A 13,275-nucleotide genomic window follows, 5' to 3' on the forward strand; every position below is an offset into this window, starting at 1 on the left:
TTTCTGGGGGTGTGTATTTATTCAATAGAGTAACTGTGAATTTCCATTTATATTCCCCCTTACCAGAATATATCTGCCCTCCTTATCTTCCATTTTAATACTTTTTCAAAATTTAGCTTGCTTGAGATGAGAATAGCAACTCCTCTCCTATGTCCTGATTTATATGAGAAAAACAAATTAGTGAAGCCCATTCACTTTAGTTTTCCATGCTCATTATCACTTAAGTGAGTTTCCTGTAAATATACTACAAACCCCATTTCCAGAAAAGTTGGGATATTTTCCAAAATGCAATAAAAACAAAAATCTGTGATATGTTTATTCATGTGAACCTTTATTTAACTGACAAAAGTACAAAGAAAAGATTTTCAATAGTTTTACTGACCAACTTAATTGTATTTTGTAAATATACACAAATTTAGAATTTGATGGCTGCAACACACTTAACAAAAGTAGGGACAGAGGCATGTTAGCCATTGTGTTACATCACCTTTCCTTTAATAACACTTTTTAATCGTTTTGGAACTGAGGATACTAATTGTAGTAGATTTGCAATTGGAAATTTTGTCCATTCTTGCTTGATATAAGACTTAAGCTGCTCAACAGTCCGTGGTCTCCGTTGTCTGATTCTCCTCTTCATGATGCGCCATACATTTTCAATAGGAGATAGATCTGGACTGGCAGCAGGCCAGTCAAGCACACGCACTCTGTGTCTACAAAGCCACGCTGTTGTAGCCCGTGCAGAATATGGTCTAGCATTGTCCTGCTGAAATAAGCATGGACGTCCCGGGAAGAGACGTCACCTTGATGGCAACATATGTCTCTCTCAAATCCTAATATATGCCTCAGAGTCAATGGTACATTCACATACATGCAACTCACCCATACTGTGGGCACTGACGCACCCCCATACCATCACAGATGCTGGCTTTTGCACCTTTTGCTGATAACAATCAGGATGGTCGTTTTCATCTTTGGCACGGAGAACTTGACACCCATTTTTTTTCTGAAAACTAGCTGAAATGTGGACTCATCTGACCACAGCACACTGTTCCACAGTCTTTCAGTCCATCTGAGATGAGCTCGGGCCCAGAGAACTCGCCAGCGTTTCTGCATAGAGTTGATGTATGGCTTCCTCCTTGCGTAATACAGTTTCAAGTTGCATTTCTGGATGCAGCGACGGACTGTGTTAAGTGACAATGGTTTTCCGAAGTACTCCTGAGCCCAGGTGGCTATCTATAATTGTCACAGCAGCATGGCGGTTTCTTAGGCAGTGCCGCCTGAGGGCTCGAAGATCACACGCATTCAACAGTGGTTTCCGACCTTGCCCTTTATTCACTGAGATGTCTCTGAATTCTCTGAATCTTTTCACAACATTATGTACTGTAGATGTTGAAAGACCTAAGTTCTCTGCAATCTTGCATTGAGAAATGTTCCTTTTGAACTGACAAACAATTCTGTCATGAATTTTGGCACGAAGGGGTGAACCACGACCCATCCTTGCATGCAAAGACTGAGCCTTTGATGGACGTTACTTTTATACCCAGTCATGATACCTCACCTGCTACCAATTAGCCTGCTTAATGTGGATTCTTCCAAACCGGTGTTACTTGAATATTCTGTGCACTTTTCAATCTTATTTTAACTCTGTCCCAACTTTTGTTGTGTGTGTTGCAGCCATCAAATTCTAAATTTGTGTATATTTACAAAATACAATTAAGTTGGTCCGTAAAGCTATTGAAAATCTTTTCTTTGTACTTTTGTCAGTTAAATAAAGGTTCACGTGAATTAACATATCACAGATTTTTGTTTTTATTGCATTTTGGAAAATATCCCAACTTTTGTGGAAATGGGATTTGTACGTGGGCTTGTTCTTTCTTCATTTTTGATAGAATTTTACCGTTTTTGATTGGATTTAATGGTCCATTGACTTTAAAAGAAATGAATTTTACTTTGTCCTTAGCCATGTGTATTTATCTGTCAACATATCATTGAAATTAGCAGAATAGAACTTGATCTATTTCCTGAACAAATAAGAACCAAGAAACGCAAATGGAAAAAAAAGTAACGAAAGTGTGATTCCAAGGTTGAGGTATCTAGTAGATGACCCTGGGTTGAGCTAGAGAAAATGTCTAGCCGTGGGGGATAGCCTCTCCTACCTCTGAGTTGAGGGCCCCCACTGCAGTGCCCAAAAAAGTAAGTGAAAAAATCTGTAAAAACACAAAATGCTTCCAGAACTCAGCAGGCCAGACAGCATCTATGGGAGGAGGTAGTGACAACGTTTTGGGCCGAAACCCTTCATCAGGAGTTGACGTTTCGGCCCAAAACGTTGTCACTACCTCCTCCCGTAGATGCTGTCTGGCCTGCTGAGTTCTCCCAGCATTTTGTGTTTTTATTTATTTTCAGCATCTGCAGATTCACTCGTGTTGCTTTTGAAAAAATCTATGTCCGTTACACAGAAAAGACTTCCCTGTGTATTCCTCCCATGTATACTCATTTAGGTGGGGAAAAAGGAGTGAATGAATGAATAAAAAATAAAATAATTGAGTAATATAACATCCGCATTGTAGTATGTACTTCTTGAGATAAGTTTTGCACCGTCTATTTTTGCTTCTGTTTAGCTTATCAACACTTTTGAAATTAGTCAGACCTTATGGCTCTTCTGGAGGGGGTGACGGCTGTCTTTTGAAAACTAACGGTCTCTTCCTGATATTCTTCTCTTGTCCTCTTCCCGCCCCTGCTTTCTCGATTCTCTCACTATTTCCCAAGCAGAGCGGGATAGCTGCTCAGCCAGGCTTTTGATCACACTGATGTGCAACCCTCTGTCCTTCATGTCTGCAGTTGCCTCTTCCACTGTCTGATACAGTCGCATCCCGTCTTCATAAAACACTCGCAGTTCAGCAGGGTACGGAGTCTGGAACCTAATCTTTCTTTGCTTTAATACTCGCTTCGCTTCAGAATATTCCTTACATTTCTGCCAGTCTGGCAGACTATACGCATGCCAAGGAGCTGGAGACTACCCAGACGGTATATGATATGTTGCTCCTCCAACCTGAGTTTGGCCTCATGGCAGTAGAGGAGGCCACGTATGGACATACATGGGAATGTGAAGCAGAGTTGAAGTGGGTGGCAACCGGGAGATCCAATAGATTACCCCAACAGACTCACAAGTGAAGTCTGAAGTCTGAAGTCACAAGTGAAGGCTAAAGTCGTATGTTGAAAGTCCGCAAAAGAATGAATGTGGAGAAGATGTTTCCTATGATGGGGAACTGAGGACAGAGAGCACAGCCTCGGAAGAGAGGGGCATCCATTTAGAATGGAGATGAAGAGGCATTTCTTTAGCCAGAAAGTGGTGAATCTGTGGAATTTGTTGCCACAGGCCGTTTCGGAGGCCAAGTCGTTGGGTGTATTGAAGGCAGAGGTTGATATTGATAGGTTCTTGATTTAGTTAGCGCATGAATGGTTACGGGGGGAGGGTCGAGGTGGGGTGGGCAGGAGATGGGGCTGAAAGGGAAATGGATCATTCATGATGAAATGGCAGAGCGGACTGGATGTGCCATGGCCTAATTCCATTCCTCCATCTTGTGGTCTTTTATTTTCCGAAATTGAGCTTAAAACCAGGAATCACTGTATTAAGCTCTGACTGTAATAAATAGGCATGTGGACAGTCGCCACTGTTTCTCCTCTACAGATTGTGGAAACCTGAAATGAAAACAATGCTATGAATACTCAGTAGAGCAGGCAATAATGGCAGAAAGAAAAATAGATTATTTTAGGTTTAAGACCCTTTACCATAACCACGAAAGGAGGGGGAAAACAGTTTTAATTCTTTCTTCCCAAGTTCTGATCAAGTATCCAAAACCGAAAAGGTTCACTGTTTCTCTTTTCACGGATGCTGCCTGAGCTGCAAAGCTTTTCGGCATTTTCCATGTTTATTTCATCCACAATATTATCTTGAATTGTCTCTCAATAGATGCTGGCTGAATGCTGTGTTCTGAATTTTAGCTTCAGCAAGTAGTTATTTTTTTCCCTGATTGCCTTCATTCATCTCTGTATTTAAACTCCTGTTTGATCAGTTATGATTAATGAAAAAGGCATCAGAAGCAATTGTATCACCTTGACAATGACAATCTCCACCCTATCTTAAACATTTCCTTTGTTCTCTCATGGTTGAAACTTAGAATACACTTGGCATGCCAAGGCTGCCCCCTCTCCCCACTGTTATTTACGATTTTTTGGAACCATTGGCAGTCACGATTAAAGCAGATCCAAATATTAGAGAGGTGAAGGGAGGCAGAAAGGAGCATAAGTTGATGTTATATGCTGATAATATTTTATTATTGATTAGTGACCCTCCTAATTCCTTACCCCCACTAATGAAAACAATTCAATTATATTCTGAAGTGTCTGGTTATAAAATCAACTGCAGTAAATCTGAGGCTATGCCAATGTCAAAAATGTGTTATTCAAACTCAGTATTTCAGTTTAATTTCAGATGAGTGCCAGTTGGAATGAAGTATCAAGGGGTCAAACTCAGTCAGAATTTGGATGAAATAATTACTTTAAATTATGATCAATTATTGAGTAGGATAAGAAATAATCTGGATAAGTGGGGGGCACTGAGACTGTCACTCTGGGGTAAAGTCAATGTAGTTAAAATGGTCATAGCACCTCAGTTTAACTATCTTTCTATGATGCTTCCTTTAAATATTTCAGATTTGATCTACAAGCAATGCAACAAAATTACTAGTGACTTACTATGGGATAAGAAGAAGCCCAGAATTAAAATGAGTAAGATGTGTATGTCCAGGGACATGGGTGGGCTCAGTCTACCAGACGTCAGGGCATATAAATTATTCTTTGAAATGACCAAGTTAGCTAAACATTGGGACAGGGCTGATGTTGATTTAGATTGGGTAGTTATAGAATGGAGCTTGGCTGCACCACATTCTCCCCTTAACATTCTATCACAACATGTGGAAAACAAGACTATTCTAAATCCTATACTATTTCACTCAAGGAGTGTGTGGAGTACAATTCATAAAGCTTGTAAAATGTCACATTTAAATCAGTTATACTCCTCGCTCTGGAATAACCCTGCGATATGCATTGGGAAAAGAAGGGTGTATTGGAAAGAATGGAAGATCAAAGGTGTAAATACAGTAGGTGATCTCTATGAAAATGGGATTTTTATGTCCTATGTGGATTTGCAGAGGAAATATAACTTTGTAGTTAAAGGGAATTTCTGGAAGTATTTACAAATAAGACATTGTATTAGTAGCATATTCAAGAATGGTGGCCCACAAAGTAACCCTTTAACTGAAGACGTACAAAAAAGCTGGATGAACTCAGCAGGTCAGATGCTGCCCGACCTGCTGAGTTCATCCAGCTTTTTTGTACGTCTTGATTTGACCACAGCATCTGCAGTGCACTTTGTGTTTGCTAACCCTTTAATTGAATACTTTACACTACCACAGGAAGTTCATAAAGCATCAGTGTTTTATAAAATGTTCAAGCACTCTGTGGGTGAACCGTGTAACAATGTCAAAGCAGTATGGCAGAAGGATCTTGGAAGTGATATTGAAGATAATGAGTGGTCAAATATTTTATCAAATGTGGGTAGACTTATTAGGGAAGCGAGAGGGAAATTTATTCAGTATAAGATAGTACACAGATATTATTGGACACCAACTAGACGCTACAAAATGGGGATTGTTAATAATCATTTATGCTGGAAATATAAAAATGAAAGTGGACATATTTTCACATGATTTGGGAGTGTTCCATGGTTCATCCATTTTGGTGTAAAGTTCTTGATTTGTTGGGGAATTGGTTGGGTCCTACACTGCCCTTGTGCCCACGGCTTTTTCTCCTGGGTGATAGGACAATGATACCTAATGTAAACAATGACAAATTTACTATTTTAAAGGTGGGTCTCATCACAGCTGCAAGAATTATATTGCAAAACTGGAAAAAAACCAGATATCCCACTGTGAGGGAATGGACTGAGGAAATGGTTAAGATTTCATCATATGAACACATATTGGGAAGAATTAACAGTGAGGGAAAAGTGCAAGATGTGTGAGATCAATTTTGATTGTATGTTAATTTAAACTTAAATTAGAAGTTTTTTTTCTGTTTCTTAGTTTTATATGTTTTCCTGTCATGGGATGGCTGTATAAATATGCTGTACTGTATCTGCTCTATGATATGCTGTGCTGCTTTGTAAAATAAGAATAAATAATAATAAAAATTTGAATTACAAGAATACACTTGGTTCCTCATCTTTTCCAGCTCAGATGAGTTATTGATGTCAAATGTTAACTTGGTCCTGTGGTGACCCACTTTCCAGCGCACTCGAACCGGCTCACAAAAGGGCGCGCGCCGGCAGAGAGGCCGGCCCCAAAAAGGGTACCAGGCCTTCTTCACCAGCAAGGGGAAAAGCCCGTTCGCGGGAAGGGACAGTGAAAATGCGCCCCCTATAGCATTCCCGCCCGGGGAGGGCGGAAATGGGAAGGCTTAAAAGCAAGGCCGTGAAGTTTGAATAAATCTTTGTACACAACTGCAACTCACCGTCTGTGTGTCGTTATTCCAGTGCTGTGTGTAGCACACCGCTACAATTGGTGACCCCGGTGGCCCAAATGATATTTGGACCGAAGATGAACGACGCCGCATCTGTTCATGCAGTTTCGTTAAAACTGCCAAGATTCTGGACGCTGCGACCTCACCTGTGGTTCCAGCAAGCAGAAGCCCAATTCCACATTCGGCAGATAACCTCGGATTCCACACGTTACTACTACGTGGTGAGCTCCCTCGACCAGGAGACAGCCACCCAGGTTGAGGAGTTCATACAGTTGCCCCTGGAGGAGGGCAAATACACAGCATTCAAAGCCCTGCTCATAAGGACTTTCGGACTCTCACGGCACGAGCGAGCTGCCCGCTTACTGCACCTGGATGGTTTGGGAGACAGGCTGCCGTCGGCTTTGATGAACGAGATGCTGGCCCTGGCTGAAGGACACAAGCCCTGCCTTATGTTTGAGCAGGCGTTCCTGGAGCAGCTGCCCGAGGACATACACTTGCTGCTGTCCACGGATTTCAGCGACCCCCAGAAGGTGGCGGCCCAGGCAGATGTGCTGTGGAAAGCCAAGAAGGAGAGTGGGGCGTCCATCGCACAGATCACCAAGCCACGTGCCCAACAGCAGACCAGACCAGGCCCGGCAGCAGAGCCCGCAAAACCCAGAGGCAGGAGTGCAGAGGCCAATGAACAATGGTGCTTCTCCCACCAGCGTTGGGGCACAGAAGCCCACCGCTGTAGCCCGCCCTGCAACTTCCCGGGAAATGCCAGGGCCAGCCGCCGCTGATGGCTACAGCGGCTGGCCATCAGGATAGCCTCCTGTATGTCTGGGACAAACAGTCAGGATGCCGCTCTTTGGTCGACACCAGAGCTGAGATAGATAGATAGATAGATACTTTATTCATCCCCATGGGGAAATTCAACTTTTTTCCAATGTCCCATACACTTGTTGTAGCATAACTAATTACATACAATACTTAACTCAGTAAAAAGAAAATATTATATGCATCTAAATCACTATCTCAAAAAGCATTAATAATAGCTTTTAAAAAGTTCTTAAGTCCTGGCGGTAGAATTGTAAAGCCTAATGGCATTGGGGAGTATTGACCTCTTCATCCTGTCTGAGGAGCATTGCATCGATAGTAACCTGTCACTGAAACTGCTTCTCTGTCTGCATCGATAGTAACCTGTCGCTGAAACTGCTTCTCTGTCTCTGGATGGTGCTATGTAGAGGATGTTCAGAGTTATCCATAATTGACTGTAGCCTACTCAGCGCCCTTCGCTCAGCTACCGATGTTAAACTCTCCAGTACTTTGCCCACGACAGAGCCCGCCTTCCTTACCAGCCTATTAAGACGTGAGGCATCCCTCTTCTTAATGCTTCCTCCCCAACATGCCACCACAAAGAAGAGGGCGCTCTCCACAACTGACCTATAGAACATCTTCAGCATCTCACTACAGACATTGAATGACGCCAACCTTCTAAGGAAGTACAGTCGACTCTGTGCCTTCCTGCACAAGGCATCTGTGTTGGCAGTCCAGTCTAGCTTCTCGTCTAACTGTACTCCCAGATACTTGTAGGTCTTAACCTGCTCCACACATTCTCCATTAATGATCACTGGCTCCATATGAGGCCTAGATCTCCTAAAGTCCACCACCATCTCCTTGGTCTTGGTGATATTGAGACGCAGGTAGTTTGAGTTGCACCATATCACAAAGTCCTGTATCAGTTTCCTATACTCCTCCTCCTGCACCTTACCTCCGAGTTACGACACCCGCAACAGAGAACCGGGTCCCACCCTGAGGGCCGCGAACAGCAGCACAATAAGGACCTACGGCACCCGTACGGTGTGGCTACATTTCGGCTCCAGCCGGTTCATGTGGGACTTCACACTGGCTGCCGTAGCCCAACCGCTTCTGGGAGCGGATTTTTTGCGAGCTCACAGCCTACTGGTCGACCTGCCAAGGAAGAGACTGGTCCACACCGAGACCTTTCAAACGTTCTCCGTGGGTGAAGCCAAGTTGCCAGCTCCACACCTGGACTCCATCACGCTGTCCAACAACGAATTCACCGGAGTCCTGACGGACATCCCATCAGTTCTGGCACCGCAGTTCATGGCAGCCATGCCCAGACACTGAATACAGCACCACATTCCGACCCAGGGACCACCCCTCCACGTCCGTGCTCGAAGGCTTCCCCCGGACAAGCTCTGACTGGCGAAGGAGGGTTCAAGAGGATGGAGGAATTGGGGATCATACGGCAGTCCGACAGCCCATGGGCCTCCCCCCTGCACATGGTGCCCAAAGCAACAGGGGGCTGGAGACCGTGCGGCGACTACCGCAGACTGAACGAGGCTACAACACTGGACTGCTACCCTGTGCCACACTATACTATAGTGTTATATACTTTATACTGTATAGTGTAAACTGTTCTTAGAGAATGAATGCAATTCTTTAAAAAAATATGGTTTGATGATGAATTCCTTGCCACTATCTGAGATTCTTCCAATGACAATTGTCATCAGCAAACTTATAGATGGCTGCTTGAGCTGTGCCTAGCACCATAGTCATGAGTGGAGAGGATGTTTGTATTAAAGAGACAGAAAATATCTTAGCAGCTCTTGAGGAGAGAGAAGCAAGCTACTATTTTGGGTCAATACTCTTTCATTTATCATTTCATTTCATAATTGTATTCCGAACCAATGTTGGCTGACTTGCAGAGTATCTCCAGCTTCTGTTTTTATTTCAATTTTCTGGCATCTGCAATTTGCTTTTTGACAATATCTGTGGCCTTGGGGGATATCCACAGCAAAGTGAACATCCATGTGTTATATATGTATATGCTGCCTGCTTCAGTTGACTAAGGGAAATTAAAATAAGACCTTCCCTTTTGAGATTGGGAGTTAGATAACCTCCCTAATACTGCAGTGAACAAGAAATGCGTATTGCAGAGATCAGCAGCAGCCGCTAGGAATGATCCTGAGCCAAAGAAGCTGGGAATGATCATGACTTTTTGTTCAGTGGAAATGTTGTAAAACTGTTTTTGAGATTTCTGATCTACAAGAACTGACTTGGTGAAACCAAAACTACTTTGACACTTATTTAGCAAGACCTCCTGAGAATGGCTTTTCTTTAGATGTCTTGAGTAATGAGGTTTTTTTTTGTCTTCTTCCACATGGTCTCCATAATTCTCTGTAATGTCTCTGAACCTACCTACAGTCCATCTACTTGCCATGCAGTAAGATAAATGATGCTTGGTGTAGTTTGAGTCAGATTGGGAATTCAAGTGCAGAAAAGTTTTTGGAGGATACAAGGAAGGCTCCTTCATAAGTAGTATACTAAATAAGCAGTACATTCTTTGGAATAATCTGATTCCAATGCAGTTGTTCTGGAGGAGAGAGGACTAATGAAAGCTGATAGTTTTTGTTTACTCGTGGTACAATCCCTTACTTTAATAAAGTTGAAATTTTAATATCACGCTCGAGACAATCATTGGACACCAGGATGTTATGCACCAGAATAATATTTCTTGAGAAATGAAAATAAGTTCCATTATGTGCTGCTCCTGATTCAGCTTACTTTCAAAGTGCACATCATTCTGCTAAGTTAATTTAGAGATAAATTAATATAGTATTAATAGTGGAACATTACTGAAGGAGTCCCTCTGCTGTTCAATCCATGCCCTATCATGAGCTTTTTACTAATGATTGCACATTGATTAATTCCCATCACATCTCCTTGTTAGTTGAAGCAGTGCATTTTTGCATACAGCAAGACTTGGACCACATTCAACTTTGAATTGATATACCACACTTAACATGTGCCAGATAAATTCCAGACAATGACCTTTACAAGAGTGAATCAAGCAAGTAGCGAGCAACTCTTGAATGTCATCACTATCGGCAAGTCCCCAACTATTAACATACTAGGGGCACTGTAGAATGCAGATTCAATGGAATCACCAAAATATCATGGTTATGAAAGCAGGTTGAAGGCAAGACACTGACCTCATGACATTGCACAGCTTTTCCACAAAGCACGATAGAAGAGTGTCATGGAATGTAGTCCACCTGACAAAATGGCCTGGAGCTCCAGCAACTCTCAAGGAGCTCAACTCCAATCAAAGGGACATGGTTTTCCACCACAGTAGTTTCAGTGTGCATGATTTAGAAGATGCAGTGCAATTACTTGCCACCACTAAGGACAAGGGCTTTATTTGTATGGCTATATTAACAATTATTTCACTCAAAGTCTCGTAGGTAACACCTTGGTCTAATTACAGGAGCTCCCTCACCAACAATACAGGAAATACCTCTTAAGAAGAACTGCACATTCTTGAGCACTTACGGATGAACAGTAAATATTGGCTTTGCCAGTAATAGCCAGGTGCTTAAAGAAACATATATGGACAATTTGTGAATTTGAATAAAGCCCTCTATAACAAATTTTAGCAAAATATAGTGCTCATCGAAGTAAGCAGTGTTGTTATCCATATAACAGTTAATGCAACATGGCTGCTATATATATTGAATGTGTAAGTATTGAAACTTGTGTATTATTTTGAAAGGATGTCTCCAATTATATAACTAGAGTTTAGACAACAATTGTAGTATTACCACCACTGATTCCCATAGTTATCTTGACTATACCTCTTCCTACTTTATCTCCTGTAAAAATGTTATTCCCTTTTCTCAGTTTCTTTGCCTCCATCATATCTGTTCCCAGGATGCAGTTTTCCATACCAAGATATCAGAAATGTCCTCATTCTTCAAAGTACAAGATGTTTCCTCCCTCCATTATTAATGCTGCCCTCTCCTGTGTCTCCTCCATTCCCCGAGCATCTGCACTCACCCCATCTTCCTGATGCCTTAACAGTGGTAGAGTTCCTTTTGTCTTACCTACCACCCCATCAGCCTCCATTTCCCACACATCATCCTCTGCACCTTCTGCCACTTCCAAAGGGATCCTACCATCCTACCACTAAACATATCTTTACCTCCCACACCCACCTCCAGTTGTCTGCAGGGAATGTTCCCTCTGTAATTTTCTTGTCCATTCCAACCTCCATACTAATCTCCCTTCCGACACTTATCCCTGCAAGAAGTCTAAATGCTACAGTTGCTCATACATCACCTCCATTCAGGGCCCCAAACAGTCCTTCCAGGTGAAACAATACTTCACCTGCAAATCTACTGGGATCATCTGGTACTCCCAATGCAGCTTCCTCTACACTGGGGAGACCCGTCATAGATTGGGACACTGCTTCATTGAGCACCTCCCTTCCATCCGCCACAAGTGGAACTTCCCTGTGGCCAAATTTTAACTTCCATTCCTGTTCTGATATGCTGGTCCATGACCTCCTCTTGTGCCAAGATGAGGCCACCCTCAGGGTGGAAGAGCAAAACCTTATATTCTGTTTGGGTAGACTCCAACCTGATGGCATAAATATCAATTTCTCCTTCCAGTTTAAAAAAAATATTCCCATCCCCTCCCCTCTTCCTTTATTGCCTGGTCTGACACGCTACCTCTTTTCAGCTGCCTTTTACTTCTCTCTGGGTCCTCTCCTCCTTCCCTTTCTCCTATGGTTCACTCTTCTCTCCTATCAGATTCCTCCTGTGTCACTCAACCTTTCCCACCCACCTGGTTTCACCTATCTCCTTCCAGGTAGCCTCTTTCTTTTCACCTCTTCTTTTTATTCTGGCGTTTTTTCCTTTCTTCTCGGTCCTGAAGAAGGGTCTCGGCCCAAAACGTGACTGTATAGTCATTTCCATCGATGGCTGCGTAAACCTGATGAGTTCCTCCAGCATTTTGTGTGTGTATGTGTTGCTTTGGATTTCCAGCATCTTCCGATTTTTCTCATGTTTGTGGTTCTGGATTTGATTGATTTCAGCAGAAAAAATGTAATATGCATTCATCCACAATAATGGTTTGTAAACAATTTGAGGATTCCCAACAATAAACTTAATAAAACAGGTAAGCCATCCAGAAATAATTATTCAAATAGTTAAATTTTGGGTGGTATTTTTATGTGACTATTTTGATACATACTAATAATAAACTCACCTGTCTTTCATTGAGGCACACTCAAAATATTACAAGCCTATAAGATCATAAGATATTGGAGTAGAATTAGGTCATTTGGCTCATCGATTCTGCTCTGCCATTTCATCATGGCTTCATATCCCTTTATGCCCTGACTAATGGGAGTCTATCAACCTCTGCCTTAAATATACAGAAAGATTTGGCTTCCACAGCCAATAAATTACACAGATTCACTATACTCTGGCTAAAGAAATTCCTCCTCATCTCTGTACTAAAAGGATGTACCTCTATTATAATCGCTAAAAAAGAAAATCTGCAGATGCTGGAAATCCAAGCAACACACAAAAAATGCTGGAGGAACTCAGCAAGCCAGGCAGCACCAACGGAAAAGAGTACAGTCAATGTTTCGAGCAGAGACCCTTTGGCAGGACTGTAGAAGAAAAAGATGAGTAGATTTAACAGGTGGGGGGAGGAAAGAGAGAAATGCAAGGTGATAGGTGAAACTGGGAGGTGGAGGGGTGAAGTGAAGAGCTGGGAAATTGATTGGTGAGAGAGATAAAGGGCTGGAGAAGGGGGAATCTAATAGGAGAAGACAGGCCATGGAAGAAAGAAAAGGGGGAAGGAGCACCGAGGGAGGTGATGGGCAGGCAAGGAGATAAGGTG

At 42.5% G+C, this 13,275-nt stretch overlaps 1 protein-coding gene across 7 annotated transcripts in view; it reads left to right on the forward strand.

The window, feature by feature from the left end:
* The window catches only part of mipol1 (mirror-image polydactyly 1), a 308,039-nt gene that overhangs the window by 57,900 nt on the left and 236,864 nt on the right, over nt 1–13,275 (forward strand). The gene's annotated exons all lie outside the window — the stretch shown is intronic.

This window comes from Hemitrygon akajei, chromosome 3, assembly GCF_048418815.1.
Source record: "Hemitrygon akajei chromosome 3, sHemAka1.3, whole genome shotgun sequence".
In the NCBI taxonomy this organism is placed as follows: domain Eukaryota; kingdom Metazoa; phylum Chordata; class Chondrichthyes; order Myliobatiformes; family Dasyatidae; genus Hemitrygon; species Hemitrygon akajei.